The sequence below is a fragment of the Drosophila albomicans genome, chromosome X (genome assembly GCF_009650485.2).
Source record: "Drosophila albomicans strain 15112-1751.03 chromosome X, ASM965048v2, whole genome shotgun sequence".
Taxonomy (NCBI): Eukaryota; Metazoa; Arthropoda; class Insecta; order Diptera; family Drosophilidae; genus Drosophila; species Drosophila albomicans.
The window spans coordinates 17,914,127-17,941,752 of record NC_047627.2 but is presented as its reverse complement, the minus strand read 5'-3'; the positions used below and the strand labels follow the sequence as shown (position 1 = coordinate 17,941,752).

Below are 27,626 nucleotides of genomic sequence, written 5' to 3'. Positions count from 1 at the left end.
CTAATGAATGCAAAAGTTAACTGTGCTTAACCGAAATGTTAGTTAGTTAAATATGCGAGCACGCCTCTCTCGGCGATTCTCAAATGAGGCACGCAAGATAAAGCAGCCACATTTGGTTTGCTGTACTGGGTAACTAATCCACACAACTAATTATAACATATCCATATTTGCCCGGCCCACGCTCCATCTCTCTCTCTCTCTCTCTCTCTCTCTCTCTCTCGCACTTTCTCGCTCTCTCTCTCTCTAATACACATTGAGAGAATCGCGCGTGATGCGTGCATTGGTTTATGGCATTCAATTTGACTATTTCTGGAGGGCTTACTTTGCCATTCGGCCAAGGTGTTTAATAATTTAAGCAGTCGAGGTCCTTGCCACAGGCAACTTGTATGTTGTATTGCGTTTGCGTGTGTTTGAGGCATTCATTCGAATTCGAATTTAATGCACTCGCCCCTTGCGTTCTGCTCTGCATAAGAAATCAGAACGAAACGAAAACAAAAAAAGCAGAAAAAATGCACTTTTCACATTTTCATGCTTGTTATATTCTCATGGCATAATGCCACTTGTGTCTACGCATCCGCTTATATCAGTCTATAAGTCGCAGTCCCTTCCTATACTCAACTAGCTTATAATACAAATATAATGGCTACATAAAAGAGAGAAAGAGGGAGAGCGAAAGTCTGTATTCCATTTTATATTGGATTTTCAGTTGCATCTCGAAGACATTTCTGGCATAGCTAATGGACGTGTTAGACTTTTCTCTCTCTCACTCGCTTTCTCTTTTGATGTGAGTGTGTGTGTGATGTTTGCCACGCCCCTCGACATCCCATTAGCGTAGACTGCGAACGTTGACAGCTGGCAAATGAAAATGCGGTTTTAACATTTGCATTTGACGCTTTACTACGTTTATTTACAGCATGGCAAAAATGCAACATGGCTGCCATTCACAGCTAATGACACACACACACACACAAACACTACTACTACTACTGCACACACACACACACATACAAATTTAGCTCGTTGTCCATTTCGTATTTAATTCTGCTTCATCATCTTATTTTGCTTTTGTTTTCTTGCTTTCAGCGCAAAATGCGAAAATGTTATTAGCATTAAGAGCAACACCCACACACACATACACACACACTCTCTCTCTCACACACACACATTAAGGGCCACTCAGCAGCGCCGCTAAGTAGGCAATGCCATTTGCCACTGCTGTTACTGCTGCAATCTTCATAATTTTAATAAAAATATATACGTATATATGCATATAATATATAATATACATCAGCAGCAGCAACAGCAACAAAAAAAAAACGAAGAAAAATTAAGTAGTTAAATGGATTTCAGCGCGAGAAAATTGTGCTACTCAAAGTGGGCCCGTCTGATGCGTTGCGCTAATTATGGTTTAACTTTCAAGTGCCATTGCATACTCGCACCCTTCGCATCCTCTTCCCATCCTCACCCACCTCCACTTCCCTCCATCGCATCCTGCAGCGCGTCGCTGAAACGACATCTTAAGCATAACCACAAAATAGCATTAAACATGCGATGCGATTCCATTAGCAGCTCAATGAAAATCGCATTAAAATGAAGCGTACACTGCGCATTTGACATACGATTTTGCATTTTTACCCACATAAATGTAAATACATAATTTCTATTTATGTAATGGAAATAGAGTATTTAAAAGTATTAAAAGAAGCATCGCTTCACTTCAAAATAAAACATAATACATATATATTACATTAAATTGAAAAAGAAAAATAAATTAAAGTGAATTAAAATAAATATAAAAAATACATTTTTAGAATAATTTCATAATATTATTTTTAAAATTATATATAAAAATACAATTTTAGAATATTTTCAATTGTCGAGAATTTTGTTACAGACGATACTGACAACAGTATTTTTTACTGTATCTTTCTTACTTGACTTAATATATAAAAAAATAATAATTTTAAATAACTTCCAAGGCAGAAGTCAAGATAAGAAATTTAATAAATTTTGAAAGGTACTGACAGAGTAAGTGCAAGTAAGTGACTGGTAATCGATTCGTTTAAATAAGTGAGAAAATGACTATTAGACAACACCAAAGATTTAACAATGTTTTGGTAAATTTTGTTTTAGCGTAAATCTAGTTAATGTGTAATAATAAGGCTATAATTATTTACTTAAATGCTAAAATTAAAAAAATTAGATAGGTTTCACTTTTTATAAATAAAGTACTGCATACATTCTGAAGAAACACATATTTCTCAATTTAATTAATTTCAAGTTAATACATTAAATTAAAAAGTAGCAGGACACAAATATTCAACGACTTATTTAAGATAATGACAAATTGATATATTTACATATGCACATCTCGTATCTATAGTTTTGTTTACACCATATTTGGAGTACACAATTAATGTTGTTTTCGCATAGTCCCAATATCGAAATATAGAAGGCAAGCATTTGCCGCGTTGCTTGATTTCGTGTATTGTTCATAACTGAGCGCTGTAAATTGATATGCTGCTGCTGCTGTTGTTTTGTGCGGGACGTGGGGGGGGTGTGTTGAATTGAAATGCCGGGCTTTTGGGCCATTGGAATTGCTGTTGAAATCAACTTTTGAGTTTTATCATTGCAAAACAAAATTTTCGCAGCATTGTTGTTCAACCAAATTGTTTTTTCCACAAACAATGGCGCCTTGGCAGTTAATTGGCGCATAACTTGCTCCCCTCTGCCTTCTGCTCCCCCACCACACACACACACATGCATAAATGCTTACACACACACACACACAGACAGAGAAAAGGAAAACAAACTGAACGCCTAATCTACAATTGACACACATACGCGCAAACAATGAGGAAAACTCTTTGCACACATTTCCCCGCCGTCGACACCGCCGCTTTCTTTCCTTCTCGTCGTGGTCGTCTCTCTCTCTCTCTCTCTCTCTCTCTCTCTCTCTCTCTCTCGATTGCTGTCTCTTTTGCGCTGCAAGAGCATGACACAACGTCATAGAGGTGCACAACACAGCGCTCCAATCGACCCACCGAAGCGAGCAGCTCGCGCTCTTTTCTCATTATTTATGCGCGACCTTGTTTTGCGCCATTTTTATTATTTTGCTAATTTCGCGCGCATTATAAAAAAACATACACACACACACAACATACACAGGCATAAATTTCATACACACACACACATACATACGCACATATTTTAAGCGCTGTCAGCACACACACACACACACATCAGCTGAAAACCAACGGTAGCAAAAATAATTTCCGTATCTTAACGCGAGAGTTTTCACAAAGCATTTACCCCTGCAGTCGTTGCTCTTGCGTTGAGCAAAGTTGTGCTCAAGTCTGCGGCCATCATTTTCCATTTCCATAGAACATCATCATTATTAACGAAAGCGAGCAGAGAGCGGGGGAAATTAATGTATGTGGAAAGCGGATAGTAAGGGAATGCGTCATCTTGAGATCTAGTAAATTAAGTATACGCATGGTATTTTACACCGAAGTGAGTTGAAATCACTTGAGCAATTTCCGAAGGAAATAAGTAGCATCGTAAATTGAATGTTGCCAAGATTTATAGAAGCATCTACAAGTATTGAAAATTCTCTAAAAAATATTCATATTTTCTAGGGTATCGTCCAGTCGTACAGTGTATAAAACAAGCGTCGCCTTCGTCGTCTTATTTCGTTTTTCGTTTTTTTTTTATTCTTGTCTCATAGCTGTTAAGTGCTTTTAACCTATTTTCCTATTTTTGCGCAATTTATCAACAAATTAATGTAAGCTTGGCTTACAAATTTTTTGCCTCCACTTGACACACACACACATGCACACACACACACTTAGAGAGAGATAGAAAGAGAGAGAGAGGGGCAAAGACATGTTTGTTAGTTTGCTTGCGGTTGCTGATGAAATTTGCATGTTACTCGGAACCCTCTTTTCATTTCTTATTTTTTATTTCTCATGTTTTGTTGCTTTTGTTTTCTACTCTTTGCTGTTTTTACTCATAATTTTGTCATCTTCTTTGTTGTTGTTTGTGGTTTCGTTTTTTTTTTTTGGTGCATATAATTAACTTGAAGCGGGGCCCCTGTCTATGCGAATGTCAGGCAAATGCATGCAATTATGTCACAGCCTGTCACACATCCATCTTTCCATCATGTTGTATGAATATGAGTTGCGTGGGTAGCAAGCGGATAGGAACAAAAAAAAAAAAAAGAAAAACTTGCGGCAAAGTTTACAAGCTGAATGCGAAAGCCATTCGAGCACAACGTTTTCATTTAGCTACGAAGGCAAGCAAATCTGTCACCACATGAGCACGCGAATTGTTGCATTCGTTAAGGAGTGAATCTCCATAAAATTAGAGCAATTGAGCAGCCATCTTGATTATACAATGGCTATATCATATATGTTAAATACATATTTTTGTTATAGCTATTCGCTTGCATAGAGTTGCTAATCAGCGCAACAATTGAAATCAAGCATGGAAACAACAGGTTGTCTTTTATAATTGTTTTTGTAAATACCTTTTTACGAAACAACTTTTTTTCAATTATAATTTTATTCGAATTTGGTTCTATAGATTTATGATCAATTTTGGAAGGTTCTTTTTATTTTGGGTTATATTTTTTTAGCATTATTTTTCCATAATACAATAGTTGAACTTTAAATTTTATATATCACATTTTGACAACTAAAGTCTTTTAAAATAAAATGAATATTGCAAGGTTATCTTCAATGCGTAATAATAATTTAAAATGCAAATAATAGAACAGTTAGCTAAACTAAAATATATGTATTTAAAAATCAAAAGAAACTGAATAATAAATCGTAAATATATTTATTTTATTGCTACAACAATGTTGCCAGTGTATGTTTGACTTTTTTAAATTTAAATGTTCATTACTTGCAAGCAAATGAATGCTTCATCTGTCCTTCTCACTATAAATCTCTCCTTTAATTTTATGTAGCCAAATGTGTTAAAGAGTCTTTTTTTATTGTAACTCTGGCAATAATTTAAATCTATTATACTTACAGCTAATCAATAAATAATAATTACTGGCTTATCCTCTTTTTCGCTAGACCAAAGTGAATACAAAAGCTAGTTAATAAACTGACCATTTCTAATAGTCTCTCTCTCTCTTTATGCGTTTTGCCCTTTTCTTTTTAAGCACTATTTCCTGTTCGTTCCATGTATCTGTCTCTCGCTGCTGATTGCTTTGTCATTACTATCAGCGTGTGGCTTGAGTACAACAAAATTCACGCTTGACAGGCGATGACTGAAGGCAAAGCGCGCGGCGTGCATTGAAACGATGAAAGTTGATGACAATGCTAGTAGACACCCTACAACACCCTTTCTTCCCCTTCTCCTCCTCCTCCCCTTCCCTGAAACTGTCAGCAACTGTTTTGTATAGGTATGTATGCTTGCTTGTAGCCACAAAATGCTAACTAACTTGCCAAACGCTGTTGGATGTTATTAAGCCTGTAGTTAGCAGGCAGACAAACGCAGTCGAGGCAGTCGAGACAGACAGCGTGTATTGAAGTGAATCGCCTGAGGTAAAGTTTTGATTGGCAGCTGCCTTTGTTTGTTGCAGCGACCGGGAAATTTCGGAAACTTTGCTCAAGCCGCAAAACTTGGACAGGTGCACAGAGCACACACACACACATACAAACATCACCCAACACAGAGTTCGCATCGTTAAAAATGCTATCTCTCTGTTATCTATGCGTGAAGCGAAAGAGAAAGAGAGAGAAAGCGAACAGTGAGAAGATGCTTTTTGGTAATGGCCGGAAAAGGGCAAGAAAATTTCCATAATTTTACGAGCTTGACAAGCACAAGCAAAGCGCCAGACAGTCAGACAGACAGACAGACAGGTCAGTAGTAAAATGGAATTTTTGAAGAACACTTGAAACCACACCAACAAAAAAAAACGAAAATAGAAAAGAAAATTCCCCAATTCGAACTCAAGTCAATCGCAAAAACCGAGTTTTCAGGCATTTTGTATAGAGTTCCATAAAAATTTATAGGTGATAAAGTACGTATCAGGACATGTATATGCATATATATATAGTACTTAAGCTGCACACAGCGCTCAGCTCAACCAAGCAGCTTCCCTCGCACTCTCTCTCACTCTCTCTCTATATATGGTACATATATTTATATAGCTTGCGACACCTTTGCAAGAGACAGAGAGAGAGAGAGAGATGAAAGCGAAACTATTGCAGTTGCTCGTAGTTTGAATGCTTTTAAAATTTACGAGTCAAGTTAATGAGGGAGCAACGGCACTTAGCTGATCCAAATTGCTGATTGAATCATAAACTTCTTCAGCTCAACATGTTTTTTCCCCGACTGCACCCTCCGCACACACACACACACACAACACTCACACACACAAAATCAATAATGTGAGCAATTTCAGCAAATTGAATTTATAAATATATTGGCATAGTCTCTCTCTGCCATTTACGCTACAAGACTTACACTAAATATTCAAAGAAGATTCTAAAAACGCCACAAATTGGCTTTTTTCGATTTCAACATAAATTTTGCACCTATCGAGTGAAATATGTTTTAATAAAAAAAAAAAAACGAAAAGAAAAGCAACCGCAGTCTTGACATAACTAGGTCGTCAAATTGTCGTTGCAGTATCATTACCCATTTACCCAAAGTGGAGCTAGAAGAGTCAATTTCTATACCCGCTACCCACAGAGTAGAAGGGTATTATAAAAATCTAGTAAACTTTTAACTTAATGGTATATCAATATACTAATTGTGGTCTGCTTAATATTTGCATATTATTGCAATCTGGTATACTTTGAATACTCTGGTATATTTGAAATGTAGTAGTATATCGATTATGATATATTATAGTATTTTTGACACTTTGGTATATTTTGAACAATACGGTATATATTTAAAGCAATAGTATATGTATACCAAACATGATCTTTACGATATCTTAGTATCTTTTCTATCAACTGATTTTATGTGTATGGGTATCTCGCAGTCGATCACCTTCGACGGCTCTTTCTTATTTCAAATACATGTGTATATTTCTAGGCGTTCCATATGCATTTTCATGTTCATTAAACAAATGAAATTTTTATGCACGTCAGTGAGCGAGCGAAATCATAACTCGAAATGCGTTAAAATGCATATAAAAAATTTATAGCCTACACTTAGGCGCACATTAAATGACATGCCAGTCAAAAAGAAAGGCTTGCTTCAAGGCGTGTTGCTGGCTGTCTGGCTTCAGCCTGCTTATCGTGTTAACTTCCTGACTTGCCTTGGCTTGCTGACCCCAAAAAAAAAAAAAAGAAAAAAAACCAGCGTGCTATAATGATGATTGTACTATTTTGTATTTTACACACACACACACACAAAGTCGCATTTTTTTGTTGTGTAAAAACTTGTTTATAATTAAAATGTCAACTGCTTTGTATTTTTGCCAACTCTCTGTGGCTGTTGCTGCAGCGATAACCCGATTTAATGCTTGGCCATATTATAATTATTATTACAACTTTTTGCACTTGGTAGCAGCAAAACTATTTCGCCGTATGCTCGACGGGGGGATTAAGGAAAAGCTCGCCAAAGCAAAAGCAACGCACAAAGAACTGAGCCGAGTATCTAGGGAAATTTTTGCTTAATTAGTGCAACGCGTTACGTATTAGTTGTTTGCATTTATTTTTGTGTGTTGGCAGCATGCAACTTGAAATCAAATTGAAATGGGAATACAATGCTGGGAAATCGATTAGCTTAGAAGTAAAAGTTGTAGCTTGTTAGGGCACGAGCACAAAAATAAAAAAATAAAAGGGTTAGAGTGGGGTTAGAGCCTGGGTCTTAGTGCCCCTTTCAGATGGGAACTTGAGCATTTGCCGCAACACTTGACTTGAATTCCATGTGTATGTGTGTGTGTTTTGCTTTTGTTAATTTCTGTTGTTTGCCGCTAACCCCAACAATGGGGGGAAAACAGGCAGACAAGCTAGCTAGGCACACACAAGCTATGCAGGCAGACAGACAAATGAACACAGATGAAAAGTAGGATAAGATGCGAGGAGCAGGAGGAGGTTGAGTAAAGAGGGGGCGGGCACAGCAGGGGCGAAGATTGCGACATACGAGGCAAAAACCACATAAAAAGCAAAAGGCAAAATGAATAAAATTGATGTGCATGTGTGTAGTTGCAATCGTCTGTGTGTGTGTGTGTGTGTGTGTGTGTGTGTGTGTGTGTGTGTGTGTGTGTGTGTGTGTTTAGATTACTCATACACAGCTTAGCCGTAGAATGTTAGGATTCTACTAAGACTTGCCTGTGTCTCCGTTTGCTTTGCTTTTCAATTTGTTTTTGTTGCTGCTGCTGATGCAGTTGTTGTTCTTGTTGTTGTTGTTGTTATCGTTGTCGGAGACTTGTTGTCTTTGTTGTTGTTTGATTTTTGTTTGTTTATCTATATTTTTGTTGTTGTTGTTGCTATAATTAGTATGCATCGAGCACTGCTTCTCCAAAAATATTGCACATACGCACTGTAGACTGATTGCACCAGAAAAAACAATTGCAAAAAAATATAGATTTCTTTCTTTTTACTATTTGTTATAGTTGACTCACATACAGTATAAAGTTAAAAACAATGGGGGAGAGAGATGGAATAATAAACAAACATGAAGAACACAAAATTAACAAATTTCGCGCACAAGCTCTCAGATATATTCTAGTTTTCGTTTAGCTTTAAATAATTAAATTTGATTCGCTCGCTTTCTTTTTTTGTGTTATTTTAATATAATTTTTTTCGCATTCGCTTTTTTTATATTATTTCGTTTTCATTTTTTTTTTTTTTTTGTTTTTTGGTCACGCTTTTGTTTTGTTTGCGTTCGCGACGTTGACTGTGTGAGAGTGTGTGTGTGTGTGTGTGGCACTTGATGCGACTTTCGGTTTCGCTGAGTGCATAAATGTGTGTGTGTGTGTGTGTGTGTAACTATGGTTTGTTTGCGTGTCAACGCGCGAGTGTGTCTTTCTCTCTGTGTAAAAGTGTGTGTGTGTGCGTGTGCTCTGTAATCCGCACAAATCCGCTGGTAAATTTGAACTGAATGAGTTCAAAAGCTAAAATGAGTTAGCATACCGAAACGGTTCAGTTGATTGGCGTTGCGCTCGCAACTTGCGACTGACGACGACTGACGACTGTGCGACGATGAGTCGCACACGAACAATGTCCGAGCGATGCCGCCACAGACCAAAAACGAGGAACGAGGCTGAACAAAAGTTCGGGAAGAAGAGAGCGAACGCGTGAAAAGCTCACCAAGTAAAAAAAACTTTCAAACAGGTTTGCACCTATTTTATTTTATATTTCTGTTCTTTTTTTTCGTTTTCTGGCCAATATTTGGCACGAAATATCCGTTATCATTGAAAACGTTGCATTTTAACAACTGTTATACAATGCACTGTACGTGTATAACAGCCCGCAAGATCTTTGCTATTATCAACAGTGCTTCAAAAATTGCTGATCGCAATTGAAAAATATGATTTACTCATCTTCATTTTTAAACTTTTAATATATTTAAATTTTTCTAAGAGTTTTGTCAGACACACAAAACACACACTCAAATAAAAATAATAAGAAATATGATTTTAAAAATTAATAAAATTAAAAAATAAATCGAAAATAGTTGAATTTGGGGAAACACTTTGAAAATAATCACTGCGCTTCTCTAACGGTTGAAAAATGACTCTTTGAGCGACTTCTCTCAGCTGTGACTGCTGTGAACTGTACAGAACTGAAGTGAAGCAACAACTGACTGACCGAACAGAACGAACAGTTTACAAAAACCGACTGCAAGCAGTATAACACACACAGAGAGCGAGAAAGAGCGAGCTTTTTGTCCTTTGAGAGCTGAGCTTTCAAGGCTCTGGCGAATGGGAAAGAGCGAGAGAGGGAGACGGCGCGACAGCGAGTAGAGTGAGAAGCATACACAGTCATGCAATTTAATTCAACAATTTCGTGTTATCCTGCGAAGCTTTCGGCGACTGCTCTCGGCGCCTGCGCTTCGACGCAGGGATAAAGAGAGTTGAGCATAGGATAGCATAGGATAGCATAGCCAAAGCATAGCTTATAGCACAGAGAGAGACAGAGAGAGAGAGAAAGGACGAAAGGCTTCTTATGTTTCGCACGTTGCTGTTGTTGTTGCTGGTCTCGCACACCTGTGATTTGGCGAGGACGTGCACGAGGACGTCGACGTCGACGAGGACGTGGACGAGGCCGAGAGTTGTCCACGTTGTCCTCGTTGCCAGCTTGCTGCCAGCTGATATTTACCTTATTCCCCACAGCCAAGCAGCAACACCACGAAGAAGAAGACGACAACGACAACAAAAAAAAAAAAAACAAAAAAAGATAACGAGAAACAAAAAAGCAACACTAGACACAACAACAATAACGCAACGCTTTATTCACAAACGCACTTAGGAATGATAGCCCTGGTTTATGCTAATGTTTGCCGTTGCTTAAAGTAGTCCGCCAGTCACTCAGTCAGCCAGTCACTTCGTCATTTTTTTACACGTTTGCTTTTATTTTTTGTTTTTTTTTTTTTTTTGAGTGCCAGAAGTTTGTAATGAAGCTGCTTCCCATTTGGATATGGCTTATGAACCGAACCTGAAGGCTGTCATCGACTGATTTCTCAACTTTCTCTGTTCTGCTCTGCTTTTTTTAGCACTTTATAAAATTAACTGGGTTTATTTTGTACCATGACTTTATTTAAATAGCAGGCTAGAAACAGGCAAATTAACTTGACTTCCGCGAAAAAAGGCTTATTAAACATTGTCGACGCCTACGAAAAAATACATTCTGAAAGCAAACGAAATTCTGCTACAAAAATGTTGATAATACTTGCCAATAAGTATAGTAAATATAATAAGGTTGTCCTTCTTTTTTAGGAAATTCATGAATTAATAAAAGATATTTAATTATATAAAAGGCAAGCTAAATTCAATTTAAAAGTATTGATTATGTTTCAAATAATGTGATTCAAGAACTTACAAACCAAAATTAATCATTTTTAGTTTTGAAATGTACGATTTAAAAAAAGTTGTTGATCTTGTTTTTCGATTTAAATCAAAATTTTCACATTTTCAGTACTATAAATTGTTTATTTTGAATTGTTTTGATGTTGATTCGAAGATTCTTAGATTCGAATATTTAACATTTAATAAGCGTTTGTTATGTTAATTTTCACATTCTTGCAGATTAAAATATAGGTATCCCATTTATTAGGAGTTAACTTTTATACTCAACATTTTAAGATATAGAAGTTTGTATAATTTAAGATGAAAACTGAAAAACAAGATTTATCCTTAGTTTAAAAAATAAATAATGTAAATTCTATTAAAAAATAAGCAAACCCAATTCTGCTTAAAAGTGATATATTTTGCAATGATTGAATTATTAGACCAGCAAAGGCAAAAACTTAAATAACAGAGTTAGTTACTTTTTTTTAGCTAACAATATCAAAATGGGAGTAGAAATATTGTGGGAGATTGTTTTAATGTGGAATGAAAGCTTAGCTGCTAAAATACTTTTGCAAAATAATGAATTTAGACAAAACTTATTCGCCAAAGAAAAGAAGAAGTCGAATTATATTTAGAAAAAATTGTAGCGCAGTATCATTTTATAAATATTTTATTTAGCTTAAAGAATTTAGTTGCTCTGACTTGTCGATTTTGACCCTAGACAGTTCTAACTTATTAACAAAATAAGAAAGAATATTTCCTTAACTCATTCCCACTGTTATTACAATTCGCTCAAGGTCAAGTTTTACTGGTCCATTATATTTAGGGGCAGATCACATATATGTATTTATCTATAAAAAGTAATGATATTTTTGGCCAGTTCATAAATGTGGTTTGTCATAAACTTTTGTACGACGTTAATTGCAAAAAAAAAAGGGGGCCGAGGAAAATTGATGGGATAATACTTATGTCTTTATTACTATGTGGTGAGGAGGGGAAGGAGGAGAGGCTGCACAATCAATGCCCGAAGAAAATAAACCACTGGGACAACCATGCAAATCAAATTATTTTCGAACACATCAAATACTTATGAAGCAGATTATGTGTACAAGTTTTGCGGGGATGGATGCGGAATATACTTGTATGTTAGCAGCACAGGCAGAGTCTAACCCTCCATATTGGGCATTGGCCATAGACTTTAATAATAATCTTTGATGGTATCAGAGAGTCGCATTGACCGGCTTATTTATGGCCAGATAACAGTTGACAAGGCAATCGTGTGTCTGACTTCACCAGTCCTCAGTCCTCAATTGACACTTAACCATCAGTTGTTTTTGTTTCTTTTTGGTTTTGTTTATTTTTTGTGTTTCTTTTTTGCGTCTCTTAGCATTTGAAGAAATGCCAATGATAGATATTGTACTCTACTTGTCATACTCACAACATGTCTTTATGTCTGCATACTTTTTGTTTCTATTTTTTTTTTTATCGATATTTTTCCCTTTGACTTTAACACAATGCCGCCGTTGAGTGAGTGAGTGAACTGAAGCCAATAAATTCGCTGGAAGCTCTTGAGGCGTCGCTAAATAAATAGCCCTCGATTTTTTTTGTTTTTGCTGAATGATTCAATATGCAATTATACATGTTTTTATTACTCAATGTATGATTAAGAATTGCAAACCTTGCAAATTGTAAACAAGAGAAATAGCGGGTATACAAATAGTCTGCAAAATGTATTTTATATGAAATGAAAGTTGTCTTTCTAAAACACACTCGTAAAAAACGAAACAAAAAAAAAACATATTCATTCACCTTAAAATAGAAAAAGTAAGTAAAATTAATGTCGAGCTTTGTAAAATAAAGAATTTAAACTAAATTTAACCACTTAAAAATAGTAGTGAGTAATTGTTTTTAATATCGCAAAAAGTGCTTCATAAATAACATAATTTAAATTACGCAGCATATTCAACGCTTTTTGATAAATATTGAGGAAGATGTTTTTGATATTGATTACAAGTTCAGCTTCCAAAACACTTTACCAAAAAAGTATTTCATAACAAAACATATTCAACGCTCCTTTTCTTAAACCAAAAAAGGAAAGAAAGAGTGGAGTAGAAATTTTGTGTGAGTTCTTCTTCAAAAACATTTTCGACATTAAATCTCCCTTTATATTTTTGAACTTTATGATAATTAATCGCAACTACATCTAAGCAAATTGCTTGATGCTTCATAAACCAAAACATTTGTCGCTATTTTCTATGCGAAATGGCTCCCGTGTACATGCATTGTCAAACACAATGGGGAAAACTCTTTTGTTACGCCTAGCGAAATCAATTGCAAATTACTAAATCGGATTATATGGCTGTAAGCCTTAAATCTGCAATGTGAAGTTCATTATATGCCTGTTCGAAATGGACGTTCAAAATGGACGCCGGTGTTTATTGAGAACGTGTAGAACAAGGCTTTATTATGTGCTTGGCAATGGCAATTGTTGTTGTACGCTGCGTATACGTGATATACACGTAGATGGATTTGCATGTGCCAATCGAAATTGTAGTTAAAAGTCTATTAAATTTTACAGCTTTGCCAACGCGTTCTGTGTCCAATAATGAACGGCTCAATGCTATTTCCTTCGTCCTGTTGCTTCGAAAGGACGCTACCAGGACGAAGTCAGAGACGCAGGCATTTCATTTGCAGACGCAACACAAAATAAACCTAATTACACTTTACTTTCACTTTCACTTTTGCCAGATACTTACAAGGTAAGTGCAGGGCCAGGGGAGAGCCGAGAGGGAGGGGAAGGAAAGGGGCGACAACGAAGGCGACTTCGAGAGCGACTTCGACTTCGGCTTGAACGTCGGCGTTTTGGCGGGGTAAAAAACTTCAAAAGCCTCTCGTCCAGAAGCAAACTTTGCGCGATTCACTGGGCGCAATATAATTTGACTTTATGTACAATATTTTTTCTTTCTGTTTCTGCTTTCGTTGTTGTTGTTTTTGTTGCCGTTGCTGTTGCTGTTGCTGTGCCTGTAGCCAATTTGAGAGCCAATAAAAGCGTTTAAAGAGCCGTTTCAAAGCAAAGACTCCGCCCGGCCTCTGCCTCCGCGTCGCCCACATTCAGTGCGGCTCATCAAGCCAAATGCGTGACAGATTTTAGTGGACAACTTTCGCGGAGGCACACAAAAATTAACATGAACTGGAGGCACAAATGTGACTAGGCTAGAGATACCCTCCAAGGCATAGGCAACAACAATTAGCTCGGTTACTAAGAGCAACCAGAGAAGTGAATTAAAAGCGAGCAAATAAAAATTAGAAATTACTAATTTAAAGAGAAATTTACCTGTATGTTAAAGATAAAATTCTTCTGTGCGCTGAGCTAAAAATAAAAGAAGAAAACACATCAAAATTAATTAGTATGTTTAAAGAAATCATAATTAATATTATGCAGTCAACAACAGTTGAAGTAATAATAATATTTCTTTAAAGAAACCACATTTAATAAATAATTTTCGTAATATAATTTTTAATATAACTTTTTGACACTGCAGAAATAATAATTAATATATATTACATATTTAATATATTTATGTAATATACAAATAAATTGATGTGTATGATTTCTTCAAAGAAAAGATGATAATTGGTACACTTTATGGGAATAAAATGTAAATATGAACTTGTTTGAAAGAAAAAAACAGAAAAGTAAAAGAATATATTTGAACTTTTTTACCTTAAATGAAAGAAAAATAATGAAAGAAACATAGTATATGAATTTTAGAATAAAAAAGTGACTACACAAACTTTAATACTATTTTATCAATCTCAATTTTTAGACTGCAGTAATAATAATATTGTTAACGACACATTTTAAATATATTTGCTATCCTCTCTTCTCTTTTCGTCCCTTCCAAATTGTCAATTATCTAGCTATAAGCCCGGTTCATTTGATTAAACTCCTGCTTATTAAATTCTGTCAATTACAGGGTATCAGAATGCCAACAACAAGCAACAACAATGCGTATTGTCGTCGTCATCTCTGTGCTCACAACACAATGAACACTTTTTATATGCAAATAATCATAATAATGTGCCAGTGTGTGTGTGTGTGTGTGTGTGTGCGTGTGTTAAAGTGTTGTAAAGCGCTTTTAAAGCGCTTATTTGTATGTGATTATTTAAATAATAAATGGGCGCGAGCTTAGGTCGAGTCGATCATCAGAGAGGCGCTCATAAGTAGGCAATAACTTTTGCTTTGTTGTGGCTTGTGAGACTTCCCTACTCCCTTCCCTCCCGTCTCACACTCTCTCTCTCTCTCTCTTTGTCGCTCTTTAAATTCCGGGCAAGTAGCCGTAATGAGCATGTCATTTAGCGTAATTTCAGTTGATTGTTATGGCATTACAACAAGCAACAATAAGTGCGATAGGCAGAGCAAGCGACAGAGAGAGAGAGAGTGAGAGAGAAAGTGAGGTACACAATACACGCTGCTTCTGCTGTCGTATTGTACACTTTACAGGAAGGACGAGGCCTTAGTTTGAGTTTATCTTATCATCACCCACAACGCTCCTTCCCAGCAGCAGCAGCAGCAGCAGCCTGCCAAAAAGGCAAGAGTGTGTCGTGTGTTGTTGTGTCTGCATAAATTACAGCTAGTGTGTGCTGTGGTGTGTGCTGTGGCTTTTGTTGATTTTTGTAACTTTTGAATGGTTCAGTTAGTGTGGCAGAACGACAACGAACAGCAAACAGCGAACGACGAACAACAAACGACAAACGACAAATGGCAAACTAAGCAAGCAATTCACGTTCGTACTTACTTATGCCAGTTGCTACCCAAAAAGCATGGCTCGAATTATGGCCCATGATGGTTTACCTTGTTTTCATATGATTAGCTAGCGAGCAAAGACATAAATACAGCCATTAGCATTACTACTTACACGACTTCCAAACCGTTCCTTATCGTTATCCATTAAGTCAAGTTAGTGCAACAAAATATCAAATAAATAGAATGAACTTCATGTTGGCTTACTCAATTAAGAGATTAACTGCACAGAGAGAAAAAAATCGAGATTGAAAAGTAGATTGTAAATCTTGATTTAAGATTTTTTCAACCTTAACAAACATCAATCTTAAAATAAGAATTTTAAGTCGAAAAATCTTAAATCAAGATATGAATGCTAAATTTGCATTCTAGGATTAAAAACATATTATTTTAAGATTCAAATTTTGTGTCAGCCATCTTTATTATCATAACTTCAATATCATAATTTGACAGCACATAAATATATTTGTTCACTATAGCAATAATTAAAGTAGCGTAAAAGCATAAACACTTCAGAAATATTGTGTGAATTATTACAATTAAATTCATAATTCCAAGAAAAAGCAACTGGCAAATAAACAAGTTTTAAATACTGTTCAGTTTGCAGTGAAATAAATTGTTGCATCTAATATCTTAATGCTGTGATAAGGCGCTTAAGTCTCTTTAGCATGCTTTTAATTACCAAAGATGGGCGACAGCAAGTACGTGTAATAATTGAAACATTGCCTGGTCAACAAAAGTGTCAATATCTTAGCAATTTGGTGAGATACATACATACTCGTATATTGTAGACAAGAATACAAGGAGGCAGACAAAACGATGGCTTCACACTTGGTTAAATTATCCCCGGCAAGTGGAGACAAAATTGTTTGGAATTAGTACAGGGGACACAGAAGCGAGGAAGCAGGGGCAAGGGGATGTGAGAGAAACAGTCACTCGTCGTATTAGGCCATCAATGGATACAAGCAATTTCGTTTAATTAAAACATGCCAATACATTTTGGCAGCGTCGACAACACCAACAACAACAACAACAACAACGGCAAAGACAACAACGACAACGACAACGAAGATCAAACACATTTGAAATGCTGGCCAAAAGGCGAGCGACAAAATGCACACTTAAATTTTATGGACGAGTTGCAGCAAATGGAGCATTGTGCCGCATGCCAGAAGCTGTTACCCAAATCGGTTGGATGCCAGCGAATGACGATGAGGATGACGATGACGATGTTGATGTTGATGATGCCCACAGACACAGACTGACAAAGAGCAAAGCATAGAGCTAAAGAGCGACAGGGAGAGAGAGAGAGAGAGCAAGAGACGACCCGTTGTCCTGCCCACTTGATGCTCATTACAGTCAATTGAAGTTAATGCAGCAACCAGCTGTTTTAGCCCGTTTTTCGTTGCTCTTTTCGCCGTCCATTTCTCTCTGTTTCGCTGCTGTCTCTTTTTTCCGCTGTCTGTTTGTTTGTTGTCAAACTCCTCGAAAGGTAAAAGCAGCGCAAGAAAAGATGAAAAACAAAAAACAACGAGAAACGAGAAACGAAGAAAAAAGCCAAGCGAAATATAATGAAAATTCTCAGCCTGTCATTATGGCAATTTAATCGAGCGAAAATAAAGTGCTTAAACATCATAAACAAGATTTAATGTGACAAAAAAGCAAATCACAGCGAGGCTACGGGACCAACATAAATGTCAAATGGCATTTGGCTAAAGATGACAGGCAAATCCTTTCCAGGGCCGTTTCCCTACCAAACACACAAAAAAAAAATGAAAATACAAAATAAAATAACTGACAACTATGTGCGTGGCGAACAGCAGCTGAAGTTGGACTTGGGCTTGGGCTGGAGTTTTCATACCCGCTACCCACAGAGTAGAAGGGTATCATAACATTGTGACTACAGGAAATGTATGCAATAGGCTGAAGGAGACATTTTCGACCCGTTATAGCCATGTCCATATGTGCGTGTGAAACACGGTATCTCATAGACTATAAGATATATTTATTACGTTACAATATTCGATATACTAAATATAGCCTATGGTTATTTCATTTAATATTTTTCAGTGTGTTGATTTGGTATATAATACCAAAATATTAGTGTATTCAATGGTATTTTTTGCACCCAATAATATAACGATCTACCAAAAACAGAATCATTCCGTATAATGATTTGGTATATTTGAAGAATAATAATAATGTATCTACATATGTATCTATATACCAAATATATGATTTGGTATAATTTGTATTTTTTAGTATTTGGTATTTTAAGAATAATACCGCAATGTTTTTTGCACACAATGGTATATTTTCCACTAATAATATAGCAATATACAAAATATAACCTATGGCATATTTTAGTATTTTTAGGTATTTGGTATATTTCAAAAATAATTCCGCATTGCTTTGGTTTTATTCAGAATTAGTAGCGGATATCACACAGTCGAGCACACTTGACTGTAGCTTTCGTACTTGTTTCATTTTTGGGCTTGGGCTTGGGCGCTGTCATGAAAAATCGCGGTCTAGTTACATCTTCAAGCGTTTCGTTTGGATTATGAAACCGTTTACATGACAGCGGCAGGCAGCAGGTAACAGCCAGCGGTTGCAACACGACCCATCCTAATTTCTCTGTGTCTGTATCTGTGTGTGTGTTTGTGTGTATCTACAGGATATACTCGTCTCTCTGCCAGCGACACCTTTCGGCTTATCTAAATATTTGAGCTGCTGCTTCCAATGTCAATAAAACGAAAGGCGGCGGCAGCACAACTGGTCTCAAAAAAAAAGTTTTTTTTTCGGGCTTCCACAGAAGTACTCGAAGCAAAGCTGCCTACACTGGATACATTGAAAGCGAGCGACGAACTTCAAGATACATTCTCATGTATATCCAATTCAGGTTCGGAAAAAAGGGGTCAAGCAGTAAATAGCTTAAGGACTTGGCAGCGTTTATTTACTGTTTCGCTTTGCCAAACTGTGGATAAGAAGAAGTGGCTCATAATTTAATACAAATTTACCAAACAAAATATTAAAAGCTATTATCGATTAACTTCAATCAATTGGGGGAATTACTCGTTATTGATCTGGGCAAATTATTTCGTCAATCATCAATCAGTTAAACATATCTCGATTACTAAAATAAAGCAAGCACAACAACAAATAGATAAATAGCTAGTGTGCCATCAATAAGTGTCTTGCCTGGCAGTCACTTAATCAAAGGCGTTATCAAGTCAGTCCCCAGTATCAAATTACAAAACTCAAAAACAAAACAAAAAAAATAGGAGAAAACTGACAACTAAAAGTGGCAACTTTAGCCTGTAATTGAATGAGCCATGTCTGCGTCAATTGGAACATCTGATTGATGCTGCATCGGCATACTAAACAGTAAGTAATCTGCTTTCTCACTTGGCCATGGAAATTGCTGCGATTATCGTGTGTCAAGTTGTCAATCAGAGACAAACTAAGACATCAATAATATGTGAAGAGAACTAAGCCGCTTATCGGCAATGCAATCAAATTACACTTGACTAAAAAGTCTTCTTATCTTTCAAAGTGAGTGTGATAAATCAATCACAATCATTTACAATTTTTACAAAACAGTAATTAAAATCATTCACATAAATAAATTATAAACTTATATCAATCAATCAAATCAGTGATGTGAAATGCTTAACTGATAGCATCATAACCAAGGGCCGCGTTGTCAAAGATCAATCAAATGAAATGATTGCAATTAGAGTTAACTCAAGTAATCAGATTTGCGTCGATTATACGCATGAATCAATCAATCAATCAGCCAGCCAGTGTTGCCAAACGTCAAAATGGCATACGGGCAACACATTTGATAATATTGGACAATAATTACCGAGTGTCAGCTGAGTAAATATGAATTCATTTAAATTATTGGACACAAAACTTGTGTCAAAGCTTAAATCAAATCGCGAAGCGAGCTCAATTAGGACAACATTAATATTAACAGCAATTGGTTGTCGATGTTGATTTAACATTAATCGCTTAATTCACCTCGACGTTGTGTCCTTTTTCAGCTATTTACAATTGATTGATGCTATCTATCATCGTCTACATCATCATCTTCGATGGGGGAGAATAAAGAGAATAACTGGCTGTAAAGAAATATACTTGTCTAAAGACATCTACATGTCAACATTGTTGCTCGTCAGTGTCTCATTTGTCAGGCATACATTCCAACACACACACACTCCACAATATAATCTTTCAAGCATATACCATAAAGTGTAGCTTTAGTTGCCTCTGTGTGTGTGTATCTGTGTTTGGTATTTGCATTTTGTGCTGCTGACAGCGCCTAAGCGGCCATTTTATCATGTCTACTTTTCAACACACAAACACACACGCATACACATAAAGTTATCACTATGATATGACAAATGATATGGCACAACAAACGAAATATGGAATCAACTGGCCAAAATAAACAAACCCAGTTACACAGCCCGAACAACATGCGATTGTCCCAACTCCTAATTAAGATAATGGTTACCCAGTTCGACTTCTTAGAAAGCAAACAGATCTAAGGGAATTTTTGCATCAACCGAACACAGCTGCTGGCTGTTCTCAGCCCAGGTCAAGGGTTGCGGCTAACACTCCAGTTCCACAAAAAAAAAAAACAAAAAACAAAAAACAAAAAATGCTTCCAGAAAATTAACCAACGCAACTCTTTAGTATTTTGGCAGCATTAAATGAATAACTGGAGAGTAAAAGTTACTCATTATTTCATTTTATTTCATTCACACATTTTTCCTATTTTTATTTTATTTCATTCTCACAGTTTTCTTACTTTTATTTAAAATTTAATTTTTTTTTTTTTTGGTTTTCTCAGTTCTTAGGAATTTTATTTATTGAGGTATTCATTGTCTTCATTTTATTAACTTAACTGTTTTTTTTTTTATATTTAAGCTAATCACAAAAGATAAAGACAGTGTAAAAGTAGTTTCTATTGCTGCAGTACATTTGACTTAAGCGTGGTAACGAGGTAAATATTATTTTCTTTTAGAAAAAGATTAAGTATTGCTGAGGCAAACTTAAGAGCAGCTGCAAGGTATTACATTGTCCCAAGGACAACTTTTCTCGACTCGCGATGATCTAAAATTACCAGGGAGTGTGCTCAACAGCCAGAATTCGCTCAAAGCTCTTCATGGCTATGAGGAGTTAATTAAGCAACTTCAATGCAGCACCTCAATGCTGTCTGAACGCCTTGCCATGTTGATGAGAGTATTTTCTGTCATTGGTTAACATTGTAGAATTTTTCCCATCGAAGTTTTCTAAACTTAAAAGTTTAGAAACTTAAGCAGCTGCTGCTCAAGAAATCTTGCAAGATCATTAGTTTGCTATCGCGCAGTGATCTCTGCTCTCGTCAGTTGTATTAGCAACATAAATTCATTGCGATAATCATAATAGCACGAGGCAACGTTGCAACGTTTTGCGCCAAGTTGCCGCAGGTGCAAGTGTGCTTGCGACATTATGTGACAATTTCAGCGACAGCATCAAATGTCCGCTCAACGATGGTGAGGTAATTGCCATTGTCTGGCATACCATAAATTCGCAGTAGCACGACGCAAGTTCAAATATTAATGCCACAGACAGCAGCAGCAGCAGCAGCAGCGCAGCAAGCTGCAATTATATGCGCCACTGTTGAATGCAATTTGCAGCAGCAACAGCACGAATGTTGCCACAAGCAGCAGCAGCGGCAGCATTGTCGAAGCACTTTGAGCGATTGGGCGTTGTGATTAATGAGGATGCCATCGCTCGCTGCCATCAAGTGGATCACATTGACAAGGGCAAGGTGGCATTTCTTGACCAAATGCGACGCCAACAGCCAACAGCAATCGCGCTCGCACTCACAATCGCAATAGCAATCGCACTCGCTACAACACCTATTTGGCCAGCCATAATCACACTCCGTTCGCCCGTTTATAGCGATGTTGTTGCGTTTGCCACAAGGCGGCATCAACAGTCTACTATCTCTGCTATCTGCCACTAACAAGAGCATCAACAACAACAACAACAACAACAACAGCAGCAGCAGCTTAGCGAAGCTCTCTAGTAAATGCAGCTGCTCAGCATTGTCCATAATTCAATCAATCGATCAATCAATCATCATCGCACATTTCCGCACGCTGCTTTTCACATCCGCATCGCAATGCGAGCTTTATTTATCTGTTATCTGTATGAAGTAACAGATATATATCCGGAAATATTCATTTGTTATTCTAAAAGTGCAGCGTACTAAATACTAAGTATTTGAATGTACTGTAAGTAAAGTAATAAAGTAAATGTACGGTTTTCTCTCCACATTTGTTTCTTAATAATTTTCTAAATAATAAATAATAACTGTATCTGTATTACAATAATACCAATCAAAGGCTTTAAATGAATATATTAAGGCATCATTAAGTACAAATGAGGAAATATACATATGTAGTTAATATGTCGTAAAGTTGCATGACAGTTTTTTATACCCGCTACCCATAGAGTAGAAGGGTATTATAACTTTGTGCCGGCAGGAAATGTATGTAACAGGTAGAACGAGGCATCTCCGACCCTATAAAGTATATATTCTTGATCAGCGTCAACAGCCGAGACGATCTAGCCATGTCCGTCTGTCCGTCCGTCCGTATGAACACCTAGATCTCAGAGACTATAAAAGATAGAGCTATATTTTTCGACAGCATTTGTTATGTTTGCACGCAGATCAAGTTTGTTTCAAATTTTTGCCACGTCCACCTCCGCCCCCGCAAATCAAAAAATCTAATAACAAGCGTAGTTTTCAAGCTAGTTGCGAATTGGTATATACAATAATTACTATAGTAGTTATGATTCCTGAACATTTGGTTGCGATCAGATAAAAATTGTCGAAGTTATTAAAGAAATAATTTTGTATGTGCAAAAACGCCTACTTACTAGGGGTCTTAGTTGCTTTGACTGACATTCTGGTATATTGTGCCGTCTATGGTACATATATTTTGAATGCAGTACTATATCGATATACCAAATATATCATTTGGTATATTTTTAGTATTTTTGCAGTATAATCGGCATATTTTGAGAAAAATACCGCAAAATATATTTCTTTTATTCAAAATGGGTAGCGGGTATCTCACTGTAGAGTACACTCGACTGTAGCTTTCTTACTTGTTTTAATTTTTATTAGTATGATATACCTTTAAAGTTCTATACGTCTATTCCTCAACACTTCTATTTTTCTATTCTTTAATTCTTATATACTTTTATTCCTCTATTCTTTTAGTATTCTATTCTTCTACACTTCTATACTTATTTTCTTATATACCTATAGTCCTCAATGCTTGTATACTTATTATTCTTCAATACTTCAATGCTTTTATTTTTCTGTACATTTATTCTTTCATACTTCCATTCTTTTATACTTTTACTCTTCTATAATTTTAGTTCTATTCTTCTATTATTTTATTTCTCTATACTTCTATTTCTCTATTATTTTATTTCGCTATACTTATACTCTTCTATACTTCTATTCCTCAATACTTACATTCTTGTATACTTCTCCTCCCACTCTTACTTCTAGTTCCACTTTTACTTCTAGTCTCAATAAACATTTCATGTTCTTCTTCTCAAATTGTCTTTGCTTAAAATACCACTTTAGCAATTATTCGCTGTCAATTATGAGAATCCATTTGTGTGGATTGCATTGTTTATTTAATTTAATATAAATTCACCTGTCTTTCGGTGCTCAGTTAAGTAAACACTTAGCTCGGTTGCTTAGCTAATTGTCAGACATTTGATAATGAAACTTCAAATGCATTGATGTGTGTTATTTTAGCAAAGCCGTGAACTTGTGACCTTAAGTCAAATGTGCAGAATGTCAGCATCAAATTGATTTTGCTTAATTTTTGTGTGAGCTGCAGATGCGATGTCAAGTGACCTTTTCGGTCTTGACGAAAATCAAGAAGATTCTTTTGAGCCAAGTCGCCTGATAAAGATAAAGACGATGCTGCAAAGTGTTGGTATTGCTGTTGCTATTGATGCTGCTGCTGATGGATAAACACCTCACATCATTTCCTTTCACCGCCGCCCCCGCCTCTGTCTCCACCCACATAACGTACAACTTAAATGGCAATTTAATTGAGTTAGTAGGTGGAAATTATTGAATTTTACATGAGTGCATTCACGATTCAATTAAATGACCGGACAGGTCACCACACATACACAAACACAAACACAAACATTGAACGAAAACTCAACAAAAACAGAATGAAAGCAACAAAGAGCAACAACACAAACACAAGCCACCAAGCAACAAGGTAAAGGCCATTGGGAAAATTAAGCAAAATACAAACTAAACAACTAACTAAGTTGCAATTGAAAGCCAGAACAGTCCAACATCCATTCGCCGCAGAAACTGCCATGTCAATCATTTGTGGCATGCCGCACGTGCCTAAACCAGATACTAAGCGACCTATCGAATCCCACCCGAATGTGGGCAGAATCTCCATCTCCATCTGCGTCACCATCTCTCAATCTCCTCAATGGCAAAGAGGATAAATGGAAAGCCGGAGCGCGGCAGTCAGCGACAGCATTGACAATGAAAAGCGCTCATGGTCGCCAGCTTGCAACGAGTTTCCAAAGAGTGGCCAAAGATAAATGCGAAACGCAAACAAGTTAAGAACAAGCTGAAAACTTCGTGTAAGACGCAACCATTTACATACTCTGCAAAACTCTGATGGATCAAATTGTTAAAGGTGATTTGTTATTTAGCAGGTAAACTGCATTTGATTTAGTACCGCAAAACTTGCCTTCCTCTTATACAAGTCAATAAACTTGTAAAACGAAAATTATAGAATTAAATTTTGTGTTTTTATTATTATTCAATTTATTTGTTATGCAGTGAATGCACAATTAAATATGTGAAAGTTGTTCTTCACATTTTGTTCATATTATTACATAATACGTAAGCGATGTAATGAAATGAAATAAAACTTAAATTCAAAAACGACATTCAAATATTGACTTTTAATATTTAGATTTTCTTTTTTTAAATTACTATTAATAAATTTAATTACAAATACTTTATACTTGAAAATGGAACCGCAGTAATAATTGTATAATTGGATCGATTACCAACAGCTTGCAGAAAGGCATATTGCCTAAGCTGACTTACTAACTAAACTATCAATAGAACATACGCAATTCGTGTTTATATTACGATCGCAATTTCATTTTGGTATTGAAAAATTACAACTAAATACGTATAATAATTTTAATTTATTCTTGACAATGCAAAGTGACAAATGGAAAGTGCGTTTAAACTCTTGAATGCTAAGCAGAATATATTTTCATTATTTTATATAAAATAAATAACATACAATAATTCAAACCCGTATCTATCAGCGCATAAATTCAATCCAAATGCAGTATTCATTTCAATTGATCTTATCGATAAACGCATAAATTCCATCTACTTCATTCAACTGATAAGAAACTGTCCAACCAACTAAGCAGTTGGCATCCGCAGGGCTTGCAGCTTATTGCGTTGATGACACAAGGACCCAAGGCAAGTTCAAAATTTACGCAACTCTAAGGAGACACAAACCATATGCAGCATGCTAGAACAAGTGTTATCCTTTTCTTTTCCCCCTCCCCCGCCACAATCATCAGCTGCTTGCAATTGTGACAAACTCCCTTGAGAGCATTTGATTTTTGAATTCTCACTGCGTTTTTGGTTAGCCAAAGTTCTGCTGGCTGCGTTGGCATTGGCTCATTGCATTATTTACGAAAAGCTTGCAAACATTTTGCCTGCTACTAGCAACTGGCTTCGTCCTTCGTCCTTGCGTGCATATCATAAGAAAAATGATGGCGCTCCGCAACATAAGCAGCAAACTGCCAACAACAGCAACGACAACAAAGTTAACAACGATAACAACAACAACAACAACAACAACAAGTTGGGCAAAAGGCAGAGCAGCGAAGACAACACAAGCAGAACGACCTCCAATTAGAAATAGTTTGCTATTTGGCCGCGCTCGCTTATGTATGCGAGTGTGTGTGTGTGAAATTTAGCGCGCAATACTGCAACACACACACACACACACACACACACACTAACACAGCGACACACACAGTTGCACACACAAGCACCGATTTATGCCCAGAAGTCAGCAAGGAGCAGCAACAGTTTCACCTTTACACCATATTTATGTTTGACACCACACACGCAGACAAACACACTCACACACACACACACATATGTTAGCTCTTTTACACTCTCTCTCTCCCGCTCTCTCGCTTGGGCACTCCTTCTCACTCGGTCTCAGGCCATGCACAACCTTTGCGGGCGGTGACGTTGCTTTTGACCTAGTAAAATGCAACAGCGTTAAAGTCAAAGTGCAATGTTGTTGCTGTTTACCGTGTTGCTTGTTATTGTTGCTGTTATTGTTGCCGTTACTTGCTGCTTGCTGCTTGCTACTCGTTATTGTAGTTGTAGTTTTTGCTCTTGCCTAGTCGTAGCGAATGCAATCGCTGATGGCAGTGGCAGCAATACCTTCAACCGCACAGTGTCACCAAAATTGCCAAGCAACCAATTGACCAACGACAATTAATCTGGCGTGTATCGAACTTATCTTTAAAGAACTTTTTTTTTTCAAAGCCAACCATAGAGAAACAGCAAAACCAAGGAAAATTTACAACATTACGTATACGTAATATTTAATAGCAACACATTTAAACAAGCAGAGATACTGTCTATAAAGCTTATTTCAATATATTTCGTATACATTTTAAGAGACATCTTAAAACAGGCCAAAATAATTCAGCAGATTACGTTTACGTAATACTTGAGAGCAACACATTGAAAAAGACAAAAATGATTTACCAAATTACGTATACGTAATCAGACAGACAAATATGCTGCCTCTAAAGATTATTAACCACATGACGTATACGTAATACTTAGGCGCAGCACATTTAGACAGACTTTAAAGATGATTTAGAGCGTAGAGGAAATTTTTTAGCAGTGTCACATTTTGCAACCACATTAAATGGCCACATTACGTATACGTAATTTTAAAGAGATACATTTAAATGGACAAATATGGTTTAGCAAATTACGTATACGCATTTTTGAATGACAACACAATTAATCAAACAGTTTAATTGTATCCATGTCGTAACAGAGAGAACAGAACAACATAGAGACTGTCAAATCCAGAGATACATACATATGTCGGATATATTCAATAATTCTACTGTAAAATAAATGTTGGGAATAATAATATGTGGGTCAAAAACAACATTAAAATACTGTAAAAAGTTGTAGAAAAATCGACGTAAAAAACACTTCACTGATTCTAGACTTTTGATGATTTATAGTTTAAGTTGGATTAATACGTCAAGACAAATAGTGCTTTGATTCTTAAATACATTTTTCTTTGAGCACTTGTGATTGTTTTGTATATTCTTCTAGAATTGTACAACCTTAAAAAAATGTACTTTAAGAGCTGACGAACAACACTAGGCACCACTGTGCGACAGTGAAGCGAACCAATTTTGAGCAGCTTGCGAGCGTTTGATGAAGTCAATTCGCGTGTTTTTGCGCCTGGAACAGCAAACGCAGCTCGAGCAGGCAAAGCCAAAGCCAAGCAAAGCAAAGCAGTCATCATCAAGCCGAAGAACATCAAGTAGTAAGGAGGGAGAGAAAGCGAGAGAGAGGGAGGGAGGATGTGAGAGGTGAGAGGTGAGAGGTAAGAGGTAAGAGAGAGAGAGAGCAGCTGAGAGCACCTGGGCACTAACTAACTAGTTAAACACTAACAGCTACCATTGTAG

General features: G+C 36.5%; 1 protein-coding gene across 1 annotated transcript in view; it reads right to left on the bottom strand.

The window, feature by feature from the left end:
• The window catches only part of LOC117577874 (high affinity cGMP-specific 3',5'-cyclic phosphodiesterase 9A), a 140,862-nt gene that overhangs the window by 90,971 nt on the left and 22,265 nt on the right, over nucleotides 1–27,626 (bottom strand). The window contains exon 3 of the mRNA XM_034262832.2: nucleotides 14,322–14,357. The gene's annotated coding sequence lies outside the window, so the exon portion shown is untranslated. The remainder of the gene's footprint in view (nucleotides 1–14,321; nucleotides 14,358–27,626) is intronic.